Genomic DNA, 16,399 nt, shown 5'->3' on the forward strand with positions numbered 1-16,399 from the left:
TTTCATGCTGCCCATATAGGTGCCCACTATCTGCTGGCATCCCACTCAGCCACCTAATTCCCTTGCATGCTCACATCCATACCATAGATACAACTATCAGAACACACTACTCCATTCAGCAATTGATAGGAAGAGTGACTTACCTTGTGTCTGTGCCAGTATTGAGGATGGTGCTGGAGGGCTGACTATGTCAGATGCACATAGTACACTCCCTATACATGGTAAAGCACAGGTAGTGTCATGTTTGGCATCCCTTTTACTGTATGTGTGAGTCAGAGAGAGGTGTCATTCCCTGGGTGCCTACCGTGTCAGTGTATGTGCTATGCCTTGTCTCTTTGCCAAGGCCTGGGCATACTGGGCATGCCACCTTCTGTCTACATGTGCAGGCTCAGGTAGTTCATTATCCAAGTCCCTCTGTGCCTGTGATGGCCTTGGCAGTGGTGGGGGGCCGTGTGGCCTTGCCCCGTGCTGTTCCTGCTGCAGCTGTTTTCGCAGGATCATATTGTGTAGCACATACAATGAACATGTGTACATGTAGCAGAAGAGTACTGCAAGGCTCCACTGGATATGTCCAGGCAGTGGAACTGTGATTTTAGCATCCCAAACACATGCTCTATTATGATTCTGGTTTGTGCATGTGCCTCATTATGGAGTTCTTGTTCAGGTGTGTGTGCATTTCTGAGGGGTGTCATCAGCCATGGCTCCAGTGCGTAACCAGCATCCCTCACTAAGTAGCCATTTGGGATGTCCCCACTGGCAAACAACTGGTACAGCTGTATCATATGCCAGATGTGGGAGTCGTGATAGCTTCCAGGGCTGCCAGCACACACATTTAAGATAATGCCCTGGGCATCACACATGACCTGGCAGTTGATGGCGGGTAAGCCCTTGCAGTTTATGTAGACCCTACCCTGCTCTCCAGGTGGTGCTTTGATGTGTATGTGCGTACAGTCTATAGCACCCACTACCTCAGGGTATTCTGCTATTTGGTGGAAGAGACACATATTGCTGGTCAACACCTCACAGGTGTTGACAAAATATATGTGCTCACTGGCATGTCCTGACATGGCATCCAAGAACTGGTGGGGTACCCTGGATGCTGATGCCTGTAAGATCCCCGTGATATCCCCAGTTGGCCTTTGGAAGGTACCTGTGGCTAATATTCTTAAGCCTACACATACCTTGGTATCCACTGGGATGGGTTCCCCTCTGTTGGTTCTGTGTGTGAGGCATGGCTGGCACAGCTCAATTTGCTGTAGAACGTCCCTGTCTACCCTATAGCACTCCACTATCTCCAGCTCATGTAGCCCCTGGTAGGTTACAATGGGTCTGTACACCCTTCTCCTTCTCCTCACTGTGGGATGGTCGTCAGCATTCATATCCTCACCACCCTCAGGTTCTTCCACATATTGATGTATGAGAGCGACAGTAGCCCTAACATTTTGTTAGTTTTGTCAGGTAAAATTTCCCCGTCTGTGTACACTGGTGGTGTAGAGTTTGTGGGAAAGACCAGACTAGTTTATAGTAGTGTGCTAGGCTGTTCCATGTGTAATTGGCTGATTCTGATACATTTCACCTGCCAGCTATGCTAGTTCTCCTTGATTGTCTTCCTACTTCCCCAAAAACAGTCTGAAAGGTGTTTACATAGTTTATAGTAGTGTGCTGGGCTGTTGCATGTGTATTTGGCTGATTCAGATACATTCCACCTGCCAGTTATGCTAGTTCTCCTTGATTGCCTTCCTACTGCTGTTTTGTCTTCCCACTGGCTTCCAGTTTAAGCCCTGAGGTGCGTCGCACATACCCAGTGCTCAGATGTGCGCAGAGCTGCTATTTTCCTGTTTTTTTTTTTTTGTTTAAAACCCGTTTAGGCTATGTACACAGTGCACAGGAACATCTGACACCCCCCCCCATTCCTTAGCTGTGCTTAGCTAAGGGCAAACACGAGCCACAGAGCTCCAATGAGCTTACAGAAAACATGACACACACCCTTATGAACTCAATCAGCTGTTAGACTTGCACTGCTGTATTGCTGCACCTACATGGTTGGCTGCAAACTAACAATGAGAGGAAATCTGTGATTCAGTATCAGTCCCCTCATTTGCATAAAACAGAATGTTAATTCATAGTTAACACACACACTCAGCCTTCCCCCTTAGCAACCACTACTCTCTGATATTGTTGTCTTATGCATGCCATTGACTATCATGGCAAAATGCTGATTTGGGTTTCAAAGCTTATTTCCACCTTTTTTTTTATTTTCTGGCCAATCCTGTTTGCGCAACGCTGCCCTACACTTAAATGGCTGAAATTGTCCAAAAAAATAAAAAATAAAAGTTATTTTTTATAATTTTGCAACTATTTATCATGCCAAAGGCCATACATTTAGCCACTGGCATGCCTACTCCATTGAATACATGCTTTCTTTGGAGCTGTCATGCCTCCATTTTGTAATTTTCAGAAATGTATTCGGTTAGTAACCAAATTCATTTTTGCAGGTTACACTATTCCTGCACAGATGACTGCCTGATTCCTGGATTGCTAATTCACCTCATTTGCATGGTTTTCACCTGCAAATGGGGTAATTAGCATATAGCAGTGGTGTCCGTGCAGGAATAGTGTAGGAGCGCTCGTGCATGTGCCGGGAGCTTGTTCCTGGATCGCCCGTCGGCCATATTGCATGCAGCAGCTCTTGCACTATTCCTGCACACTGTGCAGAGCTTGCTGAATCCTGGGGAATGTCTAGTTACATTACCTGCATATTAGTATGAGTAATAACAGTTGCCTCCTGCCCACCTTTAAAGCAGGGTTTCCTAACTGCACTGCCACTAGATATGCCAGATGCTAATGTTGCTTATCTCACAATATAAATCTCTCTCCTATACATAGTTTTCTGGCATACCTAATGGTAATAAGCAGAAAATACAGTTCAGATTTCATACCAGTAAACACTCTCTATTATACAGATTAAAGCAAAGCAGACAGTACTGCTCAAAGCAAATGTGCCACAGACTGTAGAAAAATTATTAATCTTTCTGTTTATAACTAAAACTCACCTGGTCTTCATTGAAATCCTTAACTCCAACACAGTACACTCTAGCACCCAATTCTCTTGCACGATCAGCCTATTCAAAAATAAAAAAAAACACAATGCTACTCAAGCAATAGTTTATTTATTAATGAGCAATATGTGAAAGCGTCAAAATATACTTAACACTTACCGCCTGTATAGCATAATTCGGCAACAAACCTAGTAGCTCCCCATCTATCAGGGCCACCACAATACTGGCAGTTCTGTGTCCTCCAGCCTTCTCAATTTGTTCATAGGCCTGAAGAGACAAATACAAAAGAACATCCTCAAAAAATTATAATAAAAAAGGAATCAAAGAATCCTCAGTATTTACAATAAACCCTGTTGTGGCAGAAAATATGGCTAAGCTCTTCAAACATATCCCAGGCTTTACTTTAACTTCCCAGTTATTTTGTAGGCAAGTGCCACTAAAGCTACTTTAAAATGCAAGTACTTCCATAATGTGACACTTCACTAGAATGTCCCAGTAGTTTACAATTTCTTACTATCCTGCATTTCTATACGTACAGGCAAAAATGAAAAAAATTAAACAATCGGGTGAAATACAGGCTTGTATTTCCCTGATTGACTACTATCGGACATACTATAGTAGTTCAGTTGATGATGTTACATACATCAACTGAATGTTACATACTCTTGAAAGGTGGTTACACCGAGGCGCTGGAGAATAAAGAATTTGCTTTTGGATTTGACTTTGGTTCCTGTTTTTCGATTCCTGAGTTCTGAAGATTTTGCTGTTTTGGTATTGTTTTGGATCAGAGTTGTTTCTATCTACCAGTTGATGATGTTGGTTGACTCCAACATGGTCAAACTTCAGACATTACTGGAACAACTACAGGGGTATTTAACTGGAGCAGTAATCATAATGAAAATGTTGACCAGTTAAATCTTTTTCTGTTAATTTGATATAGAAAACATTATCCACAACCAGACCTTTGCCTTATTAATGCTCTTCCAATTGTCTTCAACATTTGTAATGCTACATGTGAAATATATTGGCCTGAATGTAACTATAAAGACTTTAAAAGGAAAAAAAAAGGTCATGGACATTCAGAAGTCATGTAGCTGAAAAGCTTGATATCCTGAACATTTTTGCATAGATCCCATGGGCCTCCACTACAAGAGGCTTAAGTTATCACACAGTGAAAACTCTAGTTTATCTGGGGTTTTTATTTAACATTTTTACTAAATGGTTTGTCTGTCTGTCCTTTTTACTTTTTTATTTATCCATCCTTTTATTCAGTTTAACTGTGTAAGAGTGATGGTCCAAAGACCCTTTCCTGCCATGACCAAAGTCAAAAGGCAGCAACAAAAGGCAGCACAACAGTATATACAAAAAGAAACAGTATCCATACAAATACAGGTGATTTCAGTTCATTGAATGAAAAGCATTAAGTCAGTTATAGAATAAAACAGTGGATCATGAAACTTAAATGAAAAACACATTTACATACATAACAAATCTATTGAAACCTATCACTCATACCATATCTTAGCCAGAGACATATCACACAAAAAGAAGATTCTTATACTACTCAGAGAGAAAGTTATAGTTGTTCTTATTATCACTTTATCAGCAGCAAAGCTTATAATGTTTCGTAGGCCCACAATGGTAATTAGTCAGAAAATGTTTGACAACCTGAAGGCAATGGGAAGCCTGCATAATGGCAAAGCTGAATCCATTCTGTGTTACAAGTTGATTTTTCTTTGTCTTCATCTCTCAAACATTTCTTAAATTAAGGTTCAGTCAGAAAATGCAACAATTAACCCACACATGCAAGTGCAGAGGTTCTTAGTAAGGAAGTACATGATGCTTTCTCCAGCCTTATCAAATAAGGTGGCTGACTATGACATGCAAACCTTTGGTATTGCTGGCAGACTTCTGGAAAAAATGACTGGTGAAAAAAACCCGTGAACGATTATAGGGAACCTAGGCACTCCTACTATTCTTACAAAATAAACATGTCCTGTGGTCACTCCATATCAGGGAAAGGGGCTACTGTTTTGTTTAAACCAAACTTTGGGTTTTATGCATTTAGATTAAAAGCAATTTCAGTCACTCATTCACTTTCAGTAGCTGATTTACCCATTTTAGGGATCATAGGAATCTGGGGCCTAGTCATTGGTGACTCAATAGTGAGACACACCGATGTCCCCCTCACCAGGCTCAACAAGTAGAAGGTCATGTTCAGCTGTTTGTTAGGCGCTAGAATCCACCACATTACGCATGCACTTAAGTCTCTCCAGAACATATGACTCTGTCATTGTCCATGTTGGTGTGAATGAATTGAGACATACCTCCCTGGACTACATGAAGAGAGACATGACTATACGCTCCACACAGGTGTGACCCTATCAATGAGCAGCATCCTACCTTCACCAAGAATGATGCCACAATACCAACAAAAAATGATTGACTTCAACAATTGGCTTAGTTTCTAGTGTCTTTCCAAGGGAATCCAGTATCTGTCTGCTTGGGATGATATGATTGACAGGCCTCATTGCTTTGCCAGAGATTGCCTCCACCTGTCTCCCCTGGGGTTTCAGATCTTGTCCAAGGCTCTTGCCTCCCCCATTGTGCCTTTTTTTAGGCTACGTCCCAAAGACAAATCTTCCAACATGAAAGATCTGTCAAAAAGCAAACTGAAGGTCATGCTGCTCAATGTTAGGAACCTTAATCTGAAAATGCACTCACTGGAGGCTCTCCTCACATTGGAAGATGCTGATGTTTGTGCAGTCACGGAAACTTGGTTCAGGGCTGCGGAGAGCACCTCGCCTTACCAGGCTATACCTCATCCCACACTTTCCGACCCCAAAATGAGGTCAGAAAGACTAAGGGTGGTTGAGTCTCTATCTTCATTAAAGACAGGCACACCTCCATACCGGTTTACCAGCATGACGCACTGGAATTACTCCATGTGCAACTGACAGTTGGCAAGACACCTCTCCAAGCTATAGCCAGCTGTAGACCCCCCTCCATGTCTCAGGACACCCACTTCTCCTACCTGGACCTACTTGACTCCATCAAGCTACCCCCCTAACACCCTGATCCTTGGTGACTTCAACTACCCCACCATAGACTGGGTGAACTATTCCTGCACTAATGCACTCACCCAATGATTCCTTGACTTTATCAACTCTAACACACTAGACGAGCTGGTCTCATCCCCTACAAGGGGAGACAACATGCTGGACTTGGTTTTCACAAACATGGGTGACTGCTGCACCACTCCCATAGTATGTTCTTCCCTGGTGAGATCAGATCAACAGTCTGTCTCATTCAAAGTTTCTATCCCACCCAACCCCTCCCCAGCTGTAACCAGCCTAAAAAACTTCTCAAAAGCTGACTGCACCATCCTAAGGGAGGGTATTAGCAGCTTCACATCACCACCCCCTCAGAGGATGCAGATAACTATGCTGAACAGTACGCCAGTGCAGTATACAAGCACCTGTACAACTGCATGGACTCAGCCATACCCAACAGAACTAAAACCTGCTCCTCAAGGAGATGCAAATCTGTCTGGTGGACATCCTCTATCAACAGGTTTTACAACAAAAGGAAGAAACTGTTGTTCAAGAGTAAAAAGGAACAAATTCCAAATCAGAAAATCTCCCTCCTCTGCCTCAGCAAGCAAATCAGATCACTAGTGAAAACTCCAAAGCCAATTATTGAAACTAACCTCCAATACAAAGGGAAACCACAAGTCCTTCTTCAGTTACGTTAGGAACCTCCATGGCAAATCCCAAGTTTGTTCCGAATTAGTACTTAATGGTACCACTTACACTGATCCTGCCGACTTAGCCAATCTACTAGTGGATAGGTTCAGCACAAACTTCACCCCCTTATCGCCCCCAAAGGCCCAGTCGACATCCCCGTAATGGCCTTATCCAAGGTAAAGAACACAGCTTCCTTGGGACCTGATAATATCCCAGGCTGTATTCTGCACCATCTCCAGCAAGAACTAGCTTCACCACTGAGCATCCTATTCAACCACAGCCTAATTACAGGCTTGATTACAGCAGCGTGGAGAACCACCATTGTCATCCCCTTGCACAAAGGTGGTGCCACTACTGACCGGGAAACTATTGCCCCATTAGCTTGACAAGTCTGATCTGTAAAGCTATTACTATGGATCTCAAACAAGGATATAGGCAGTCTCCAAGCACTCAACCCCACCCAGTTCGTATTTGTAAGGGGCAGATCTTGCCTACTGAACTTAGTTAACTTCTTTGAGATCATCACCAAGGCCCTGGTTGAGGGAAAATCAGTACATACAGCTTACCTTGACCTGGCCAAGGCCTTTGACACAATCCCCCACTCGGGCATCATTGAAAAGCTAACACAACTTGGTGTTAATCCCTATCTCATCAGATGGGTGGCCAACTGGCTCAAAGATAGGACCCACAAGGTCAAAATAGACACCACCACCTCCGACAGCAGACCTGTCCTGGACCCCTACTATTTGGCATCTACTTCTCAGAGGTCCAGGCAAAGACCAAGGGCCTGTGGCTGACCAAGTTTGCGGATGACTGCAAGTTGGGTGCTGTCACTGACTCCCCAAATGACATTAACATACTACAAGAGGGTCTCACAGCTACATATAACTGATGCCAAAGTCATGGCCTTAATGCAAAGAAAAAAATGTGATCCTACCTGATGCAAATATGTCTGATGCTAATCACTATGTCTGCTTATATGCCCCTCACTGTCACTGACCACCTAGCTTTTTGATGATCTGCTCTCCAGTTTACCAATTCAGCATCCCACATCACATAATGAGGGAAGATTCCTCTCTAGACTCTGTGAAGCTGTCATCCAGGCAGTCAATAAAGGTGCTTTTTTGTCACTAAAGGTGCTTTGTTCTCAGCAAACCCTCTTCAATTTCTTTCTCTCATACTATTATACCCTGCTTTACCTAGTGCATTTAAGGATGGACCTCAGGCTGGGGAACTACCTGACTACATCTCAGTTGTCATAAGACATCCACTTTTTAGATTATTGAAGGAAGGAATTTTTTTAGTTAGTTTTAACCCCATTTCACTGATGCCACTGTGAAGGTGAAATCTGCTAGAACTCTAATTTGTTATTACACTCAAAAATACATAAGCATCTGATTAGACCACATGATAGATTTATAGCTTCAAGCACCAACAACTGTGCAGACAGTTTATCCTTTAATTCTGTTATAAGCCTGTGTTATAACATTATATTCTTGTATAAAAGAAAGCTTTGATTTGATTGGAAAAATAAGATTTTACTTGGGAGTCAGAACAATTTTTGCTTGAAGTGTGATGTGCGTTATTGATATGGTAATACAGAATATGAAGATACATGAGGTGTGATGCATGTATTCAATATAGTATTACAGAAAACAGTTGTTTTGGACAAGGTGTGATGTGAGCAGTCAATATGGTAATACCAGGGCTGGTGTTAGTATTCTGGGGGTCCCCAGCAAGTGTCAAGGTGGGGGCCCCTGAATACTTCAGTCTAAGTATCATTGACACCCCTTCCTAAGGAACATTTAGTTCATGCTCCTAGGAGTAGTTTGTACAGACCAAACTGTAGCTACAATGCTTTTACATCAAGACAGACCTGTGCACCACACTGTGTTGGTCCATCTCACAGAGGGCATTCAGTTACTGGCATTTAGTTGTATCAGTGATACATTATAGTAACTGTATATACAGGAATGGACTTGGGTGAAATAGTGCCCTAGGCACTGCGTACTGTTTCACCCTCTCTAAAAGCACATGCACATCCTACATTGGCCCCTTGTGTTCCCCCACCCCTCATCCCAAGCTTCCTGCATGGTGCACATTGTAGTTTTCTTCCTTTTCTGATATTTTGCCTTACACCTCAGCTTTTTCAGGAAACCATGATTTTATATATACTCTGAAGTGTATTTTATAGTTTCTTGTTATTACAGTAAACTCTCAGTTAAATGGAACTTAAGCAACTTGAACTCTCAAGCAGCCAGAACAAAAAAATCGAAGAAATGCACTACAATTCACATGTGCTGCATTTTGCCCCCCCCCCCCCCCCCCCGCAGAGACATACCTTGCATTTTCAGAGTTTTAGAGTTTTATAAAGGGAGACAGGAATAAATTCCCTCTCTCCCCAACCTAAGAACAAGTCGAACCAAACAAATAGTATAGGGTACAGTATTAGTCAGGCCTATTTTTAATACTAACTCTCAAGCAACCACAAACAACAGTTATCCAGCATCTACCAATCCATATGGGTGCCTGTTAACTGAGAGTTTACTGTACATAACCTTTCCATTCAATGACAGCTTAGACAGAAATTATGATTAAGGAACCTTAGTGTTGTTCAACTTCTGTTTTCCTTGGATCCTTTCAACACACTTTTCCTGACCAAGACACCCCAGTAATAACTATTTAGGAAATAACTCAATTAAACAGAGGCCTACAGAAACAAAAGGGTTATAGATGCATTTTGGAGCATTTTCCCAAACTTTTAATCCAATAGTAGCATGAAAAAAAACACATCAGGAGTTCAAGGAAGACATAGATTGTACCAAAGACTTAATGCTCTAACCTGACAAAATAGTAACTCAATGTAAACTAGACAATTACTGTGAGGATACATGAATTCTCTCTGGTAGTACTACCTGCCTGCCCCCCCCCCCAAAAAAAAAAATAGATAGTTTCTGCTTGTGCATCCCTCCGATGTAAGATTGGGATGAAAGCAGAGGTTCAGATGACCACAGTCATTTATTTCAAGTGATTGTGATACCCGAAGTTAGCCACCTGCAAAGAAGCCTGATGTGCGGTTGTGAGTAAAATGAAAAAATAATGATTACAGTAATGTAATCTACTTTGTTATTCCTAAATAGTACACTGCCACTACGCAAGCTAAAGTAACCTTCATTGTACAACTACGAGGTCTGTCAGCAGAGTACAAGAAACAATGACAACACTGTCCCCCATCCCCATCCCCCAAAACAAGCTATAATGACCTCCTATGCAGATCACTAAGGTTTGATTATGATGAAAACTAAAGTAGTAATGGCCATACCATCCCCAGTCCCCACACAACCTGCATCAACCTTCAGAACTCTCCTATGTGTAGGTCTGGTTTCAGAATGGGAGCAAGTGAGGGAAGAGGCCACCATTAAGTCCATGTCAAATCCATTTATACAGCCTGTGGTGTGCATGACTTCTACAAACTCTAACGCCCGGATTCACTAATCCTCTGTGTAAGACTTAATAAGTCTTACTCGGAGGCTGCAGTTGAACGGTTTGATGTCAGCGTGCCATGAATATTCATGAGGGCACGCTGACTCAACCGTAACTCTTACACGGACTGAGTAGGAAAGCAGGGGGGGGCGTGTCCGACTGCTGAGCAGTCTAAATGTGCACGCCCCTGCAAGGTTTTAAAAAGCATAATGTCAACACACAAGAGCGAGTTCGCTCAAATGTACTTGCACCCAACACCACACTCCCTGACACTGTAAACTCCCATCACACTTATATAAAGTAAATAATTATATATATTTTTTTAAATCCACGATATAGCTGCCCATATTTGTGCGTGTGTGTGTGCGCGCAGGTGTGCCCATTGCTTAACTAGAGTTAGCAATTCTGACATGGAAGAGCATAAGAAAGAATGTTTATGCAAATCACACCAAATTGCAATAGCGTAATGGTAGAGCGTATGCACAAAGAGAAGGCATGCATGGTTTGAGTCCCACCACTCCTCTTCTTATTTATGTTGTAAATCAGTATTTGAAATAATACCAGACATATATGATTAAAATGTTATTAAAAGCAGTGACATGGCCAATGTATCAGTGAACAAACTAAATATTTTTAAAGGACCCAGATATATAATAGCCTGCTGTTAAGCAATGCTTTACACAGCTAACCACAGGTGCCCATAGTTTAATAGCGCTTTACCCAGCTAAACAGAGGTGCCCATAGTTTAATAGTGCTTTACCCAGCTAAACAGAGTTGCCCATAGTTTAATAGCGCTTTACCCAGTGCAATAGAGTTGCCCAAAGTTTAAAAGCGCTTTACCCAGCGCAATGTGTTTGTGCGGACGTGCACGCCGCGCCAATCAGGGCACCATAGGGCACCATGGAGCAACATAGAGCTAAGTTGCTTAAACGCAGCCACACCTCCTAGCCTATCTAGACAGTATTAAAATAAAAGAATGACAAGGTTCGAACCCAGGACCTTGTGCATCATAATCAAAGTACAGAACCACTAAGCCATGACAACATAGGGGAAGCAGCCACTATTAACATTCATAAACTTACAAATGGTAGTTTAACCATTACTAAGCAGGTATGCAGTCAGTCGAGAATTTTACAAAACGGCCAATCACAAAAAGTGCGGGAAATGCGGCATATTTAAGCCCCATAGGTGGGAATACTCGCCATAACTGATTGTAGCTCACATTTGCAGTCAGAATGGGAGGTGCAGGAGAGGGTTCACACTTCCGAGCACAACATTGGGGCATCGAGGAATCCAAATACATGGTTTGGCTCCTTGTCCACCATCACGAGACAAGACTCCTGCAGGGCCAGTTCCAAGGGATGGAGTACAAGGCAGAGGCTTGGAACCGGTTAGCTCGTGACCTCACCAGTGCCAGCGTTCCTCGGACTGGTGAGCAGGTCCGTCACCACCATGCAGACCTGAAGAGACGAAAGCAGGACCACCTGAACCAGTGGATACAGGAGGCCCGTGGGATGCAGAATGCCTCACAACTGAGTATGTAGCCATGGAATGCAGTATGTAAGAATTGATAATGGAGTATGTATAACAGATAGGTATGTCTCAATATCCCTTCATTTACTTAACAGCTGCAGGTGACCGTGCTACGAATCAGCAAGCCTATGCTGATAGGCTGCTAAGGCTGCACCACCAGGCAGGTTAGTGATTATTCTGCATGTATTGTTATATAAAATATGGGAGGGAGCATGAAAGAAAGTGTTGTAGTCCAATAAAACAGCCACAGAATTGCCTGAATAAGTCCTCTGCATGTACTGTCAGATAAAAATTTCAGAGAGACAGAAAAAGAGTGTAGTAACCCATTAAGAAAGGTAACATATGTCTGGAATAATATCTCTGCAGGCACAGTCATATAACATAAGTGAGTGAGCCTGTAAAAAGATTGTTCTAACCTATTAATAAAGGTATAATATGTCTTGAACATGTCTGCCATAAACACCGTTAAAACAAATAAAGGAGTGAGCCTGTGGAAAAGTGTGCAATGTCATTAATAAAGGTCTAAAACCCAGAGTGTGTCTGTGTTACAGAGTCTGAAATGATTGTTGTACCCTTGCATTATACAAACAGTACTGTTTGAAAATGTGCAGGCAGCCCAGAGTTATGCAGTCCCATATAAAGTGGGTGATGGAAGTGCTAGTAGCTGTGAAACATATATACAGTCCAAAATAGTCAGTTACTGGCTGGCATGAATAAGTAAACCTGGCACACATGTAGCATGTAATTATTCACCATAAATGTGAGTGTGTGTCAAGAAATGCAGGGTTCTGTACAAATTGAAGTGAAAATGTCATGTGAAAACATCCCAGATATGTAGATAAAGAAATATAAATGCAAACGAGAAATATGTAGCAGTAACATCTGCATCCTGGACAGTTAGTATGTCAGATATAGGTCAGGCATATATTGAACTAGCCAAACCCATGACACAACCTAATGTATGGTGGCAAGTGTAATAATACAGGTAAGGGATATACACTTGCAGTCACTGGGAATGTAGTGTAGACTAAAAGGTCATTATAAGATGTTAACTGAGGTTTTTTCTACACCCTACCATATGTGCATAAACCATGCAATTCCACACCTCAATAGGTATGTGTAACCTTAAATATTTGTTGGAACATATGTCCTATTGTTTTATAAATATTTGCATTGATGTTGATGCATGTGCCCTGTTCAAACACCACGTTCATGATGGCCTGTTGCTACTAAACATCCCTGCATGCTGTTGGAATATCCACTGTCGTTCAATATATGCATGTGTTATGCTTGCTGTTCAACTGTTGGAACCTTGGTGTGTTGGGTTAATGGGAATATTACTGCATGCTGTTACAACTAATCTGGAATGCTGTTGTTTATGTTGTAATTAAACATACCTAATCACAGAACGTATGGGAAGGCCGGTCCCAACGGACCCACCTGTCCCTCCACAGTTGGCGAGTGCACCTGGCACCAGCGGCTCTGGTGCCTAGCCCGGGCTCCCCTCCTCTGTTGGTCCTGTGCCACCTTCGGGTGGAAGCACTGCAGGGGATGGGGCTCGTCCCCCCATGCAAGCGTGGGCGGAGAAGGGCCACCTGTCACCCTTGCTAGGGTCCGAGCTGTGGTGTGTAGGGAGATCCAGTGTTCAGTCGCTGATCCCCAACGCCAGCTCGAGGCAAGAGTGACGCGTCTCTCAGTTAAGCCTGCCCATCCTACACAGCCCTAAGCACAGCCACCCTCGGGGCTGTGAAGGTACAGTGGTGACTGCCCATGGGTGGGGATCTCAGTTCCACTGTTACCATCTGTGGGCTCATGGGCTTGTGATTTCCAAACATCCTTCCCCATCAATTGTGTTCACCCACCCCATGTGTCAAACTCTGCCCCTGTATGCGTCTTGTTTGTCTTGTCTGTTTACCTCCCTAACCTACCTCCCCAAATATACTTCCTCTACCTCACATTCCACTCTCACATGAAAAAAAATTAAAAAAAAGGGCAATCTGTTCCCACAAAATAATTACGCCCCATACATAGCTGCCCAATTCGCACACATATCCGCTGGACATGTAAACTGATAATTCTAATTGGCAGTACAACATATTTTGTTGTCCTCACCCCTCTCTCAGGGGTGGAAGGTTTCAAATTTCACACCAAATTTCAAACATATGCACAGCTGTTGCTGGTAAAGAAATGGGCAGCTATGGACCTTCCCTACACCCATCCTGCACATCCCGAGCTGGTTTCCCTACTGTCTTTCCCTCTTTGTGCCCACTTTTTCACCACTTTCCTATCTCCCCATTTTCTTTTCTTTAAAATAAATTAGCGTGGGGTTAGCGAGAGTAAGCATTTTTAAGCAGTAGTTAGCAGGGGTGCGTGAGTGTGAGCTTGTGTGCGCTTAGTTAAGCATTGCTAAGCATCGCACAAACCCACGCAAACCCACTTACAACTGCTTAAAAGTGCCTTAGTCACTCTTTAAGACAAGGCCCTTGTACTGCTGAGCAGCAAAATAAAATACCCTTGTCAGTCTCGAACCCGGGACCTTGGACTCACCAGTCTGCATGAAGTACCATTACACCATGGCAGATATACAATAACTTAGTGCTGAAAGCAATATATCATGCATTACCATGAGTGAATGTAAAGGGAAAACAGGAATGGCATAACACAAATTTTGTTCTGTGGGCCTTAACCAGCAGGTGTTGTGGAATTGCATGACATGACTTTGAAAAGAGAATCAACCATGCCAGTAGGGAATAATGTTACAGTAGCACCTTACAAACCCCACACAGTATCAGAGCTGGATAAACACTGGCATATTTGCATAGGTCACTGGCCAGACCTCCCAACAGTGACTGCTCTACAGTGATGACCCTGATTTGTAAACAAATGTTAGCTGTGCCCCTCTGACTCCTTGTGAAATGTACTAACAGTAGGCAGAAAGGTGGGGAATCTCACTTAATGACAAATGTCAATAAGTGAGAGTAGACACTGCTTGCACATCAGAAAAGGTGTAGTAATACATATGCTCTGAATCCCCCAAAGTCTGAACTGCAAAATGTCTGAAATATATCACAGGTGTATCCCAGTTATATGTACCTTTCCCTGAGGCTGTTCTAATATATACGTGAGAGTATCTGAGGCTTGGAAGAGTCAGAAACACATAGGCATATCAGCTTGTCTGCTGTTACACACTCTGCAAATAGCTGTAGAATGAATCCCACAAGCATGCCCTTGTGTAGACGTACAACACAGAAATATCAAAGAATGTAGTCATGTACTGCTAGCAACCACCTGTAACAATGCCATTGTTCAGGTGCTGAAAAGACTGCTGTGGTGCACAGTCAAAGAATACTAGGCTGACCTCTGTCTACCATCTGGATATGTCCACAGGTGGGAGCTACTCAGACAGACTACTAGCCTTTATAGACTTACAGGTACACAGCAACTCTGCATGTTCAGTAAGATAAACATCACACGATAATAAATAATGCACTCTGCACTTCTGCACCCCTACCCAAAGGTACTATATACCCGTGTAGTTAGGCACAACCAAGGGTGTAGGTAGGCATACACAGTAGTGAAATATGTCCAGTTGTCCTGAGCAGACTGTGCTAATGTCAACACAAACAAACCACAAACTGTTCAGAAGTGAGTAACGTACTAATGACAGTGTAGCAGTTCAGTAACAGTGCATGTGCCTGAGATTCATAAATGGTAGTACAACACACATAGTTGTCCTCACCCCTCTCTCAGGGATGGAAGGTTTCAAATATCCCTCCTAATGTATTGCATATGCACAGCTGTTGCTGGTAAAGAAATGGGCAGCTATGGACCCTCTCTACACCCATCCTGTACATCCCTAGCTGGTTTCCCCTGCTGTCTTCCCCTCTTTGTGCAGCCTTTATCTCCACATTCCTATCTCCCCATTTACTTTTCTGTCAAAGAAATGAGCGCAGGGGTTAGCGGGAGTGAGCACTTGTAAACAGTAGTAAGCGGATTTGCAACAGTGTGCGCATGTGTGTGCTTAGCTTAGCATTGTTAAGATATGATAAGCTAAGCCAAGCTTGGCTTAGTATTGCTAAAATAAAATAAGCTAAGCTAAGCTTAGCTTAACATCGCTAAGCGTCGCGCAAACCCGCGCAAACCTGCTTACAACTGCTTAAAAGTGCCTTAGTCACTCTGTATGACAAGGCCCTTGTACTGCTCAGCAGCAAAATAAAATACCTTGTAAGTCTCGAACTCGGGACCTTGGACTCACCAGTCCACTTGAAGTATCACTACACCACAACAGATATACAATAACTTGGTGCTGAAAGAAATATAACATGCATTACAATGAGTGAATGTAAAGGGAAAATAGGAAAGCCATAGGAATACATTGCAATAACTACTGTTGTATGCCAGTTAATTCTCTAATTCGAAAAGAAAGTACATACTCCCATGTATCCAGTGTTAGCATTAGGAGGTGTGAGTAAAACTACACACTGAGAAGAGTGTTCTGGAAGAAGCAACAGTCAGGTTTCAGTACAACATGCATTTCACTGGCTACAACCCAGCTTCAGATATGAGACATATACCAAC

At 42.9% G+C, this 16,399-nt stretch overlaps 1 long non-coding RNA gene across 1 annotated transcript in view; it reads right to left on the reverse strand.

The window, feature by feature from the left end:
* Window positions 1-3,052: 3,052 nt before the first annotated feature.
* Window positions 3,053-16,399, reverse strand: part of LOC122793736 — a 196,143-nt gene continuing 182,796 nt past the window's right edge. Inside the window, exons 2-3 of the long non-coding RNA XR_006363523.1 lie at window positions 3,219-3,326; window positions 3,053-3,122 (exon numbers count right to left, since the gene is read on the reverse strand). This is a non-coding gene — a long non-coding RNA (uncharacterized LOC122793736). The remainder of the gene's footprint in view (window positions 3,123-3,218; window positions 3,327-16,399) is intronic.

Source organism: Protopterus annectens, chromosome 2.part0 (genome assembly GCF_019279795.1).
Source record: "Protopterus annectens isolate FY-2018-M chromosome 2.part0, PAN1.0, whole genome shotgun sequence".
Taxonomy (NCBI): Eukaryota; Metazoa; Chordata; order Ceratodontiformes; family Protopteridae; genus Protopterus; species Protopterus annectens.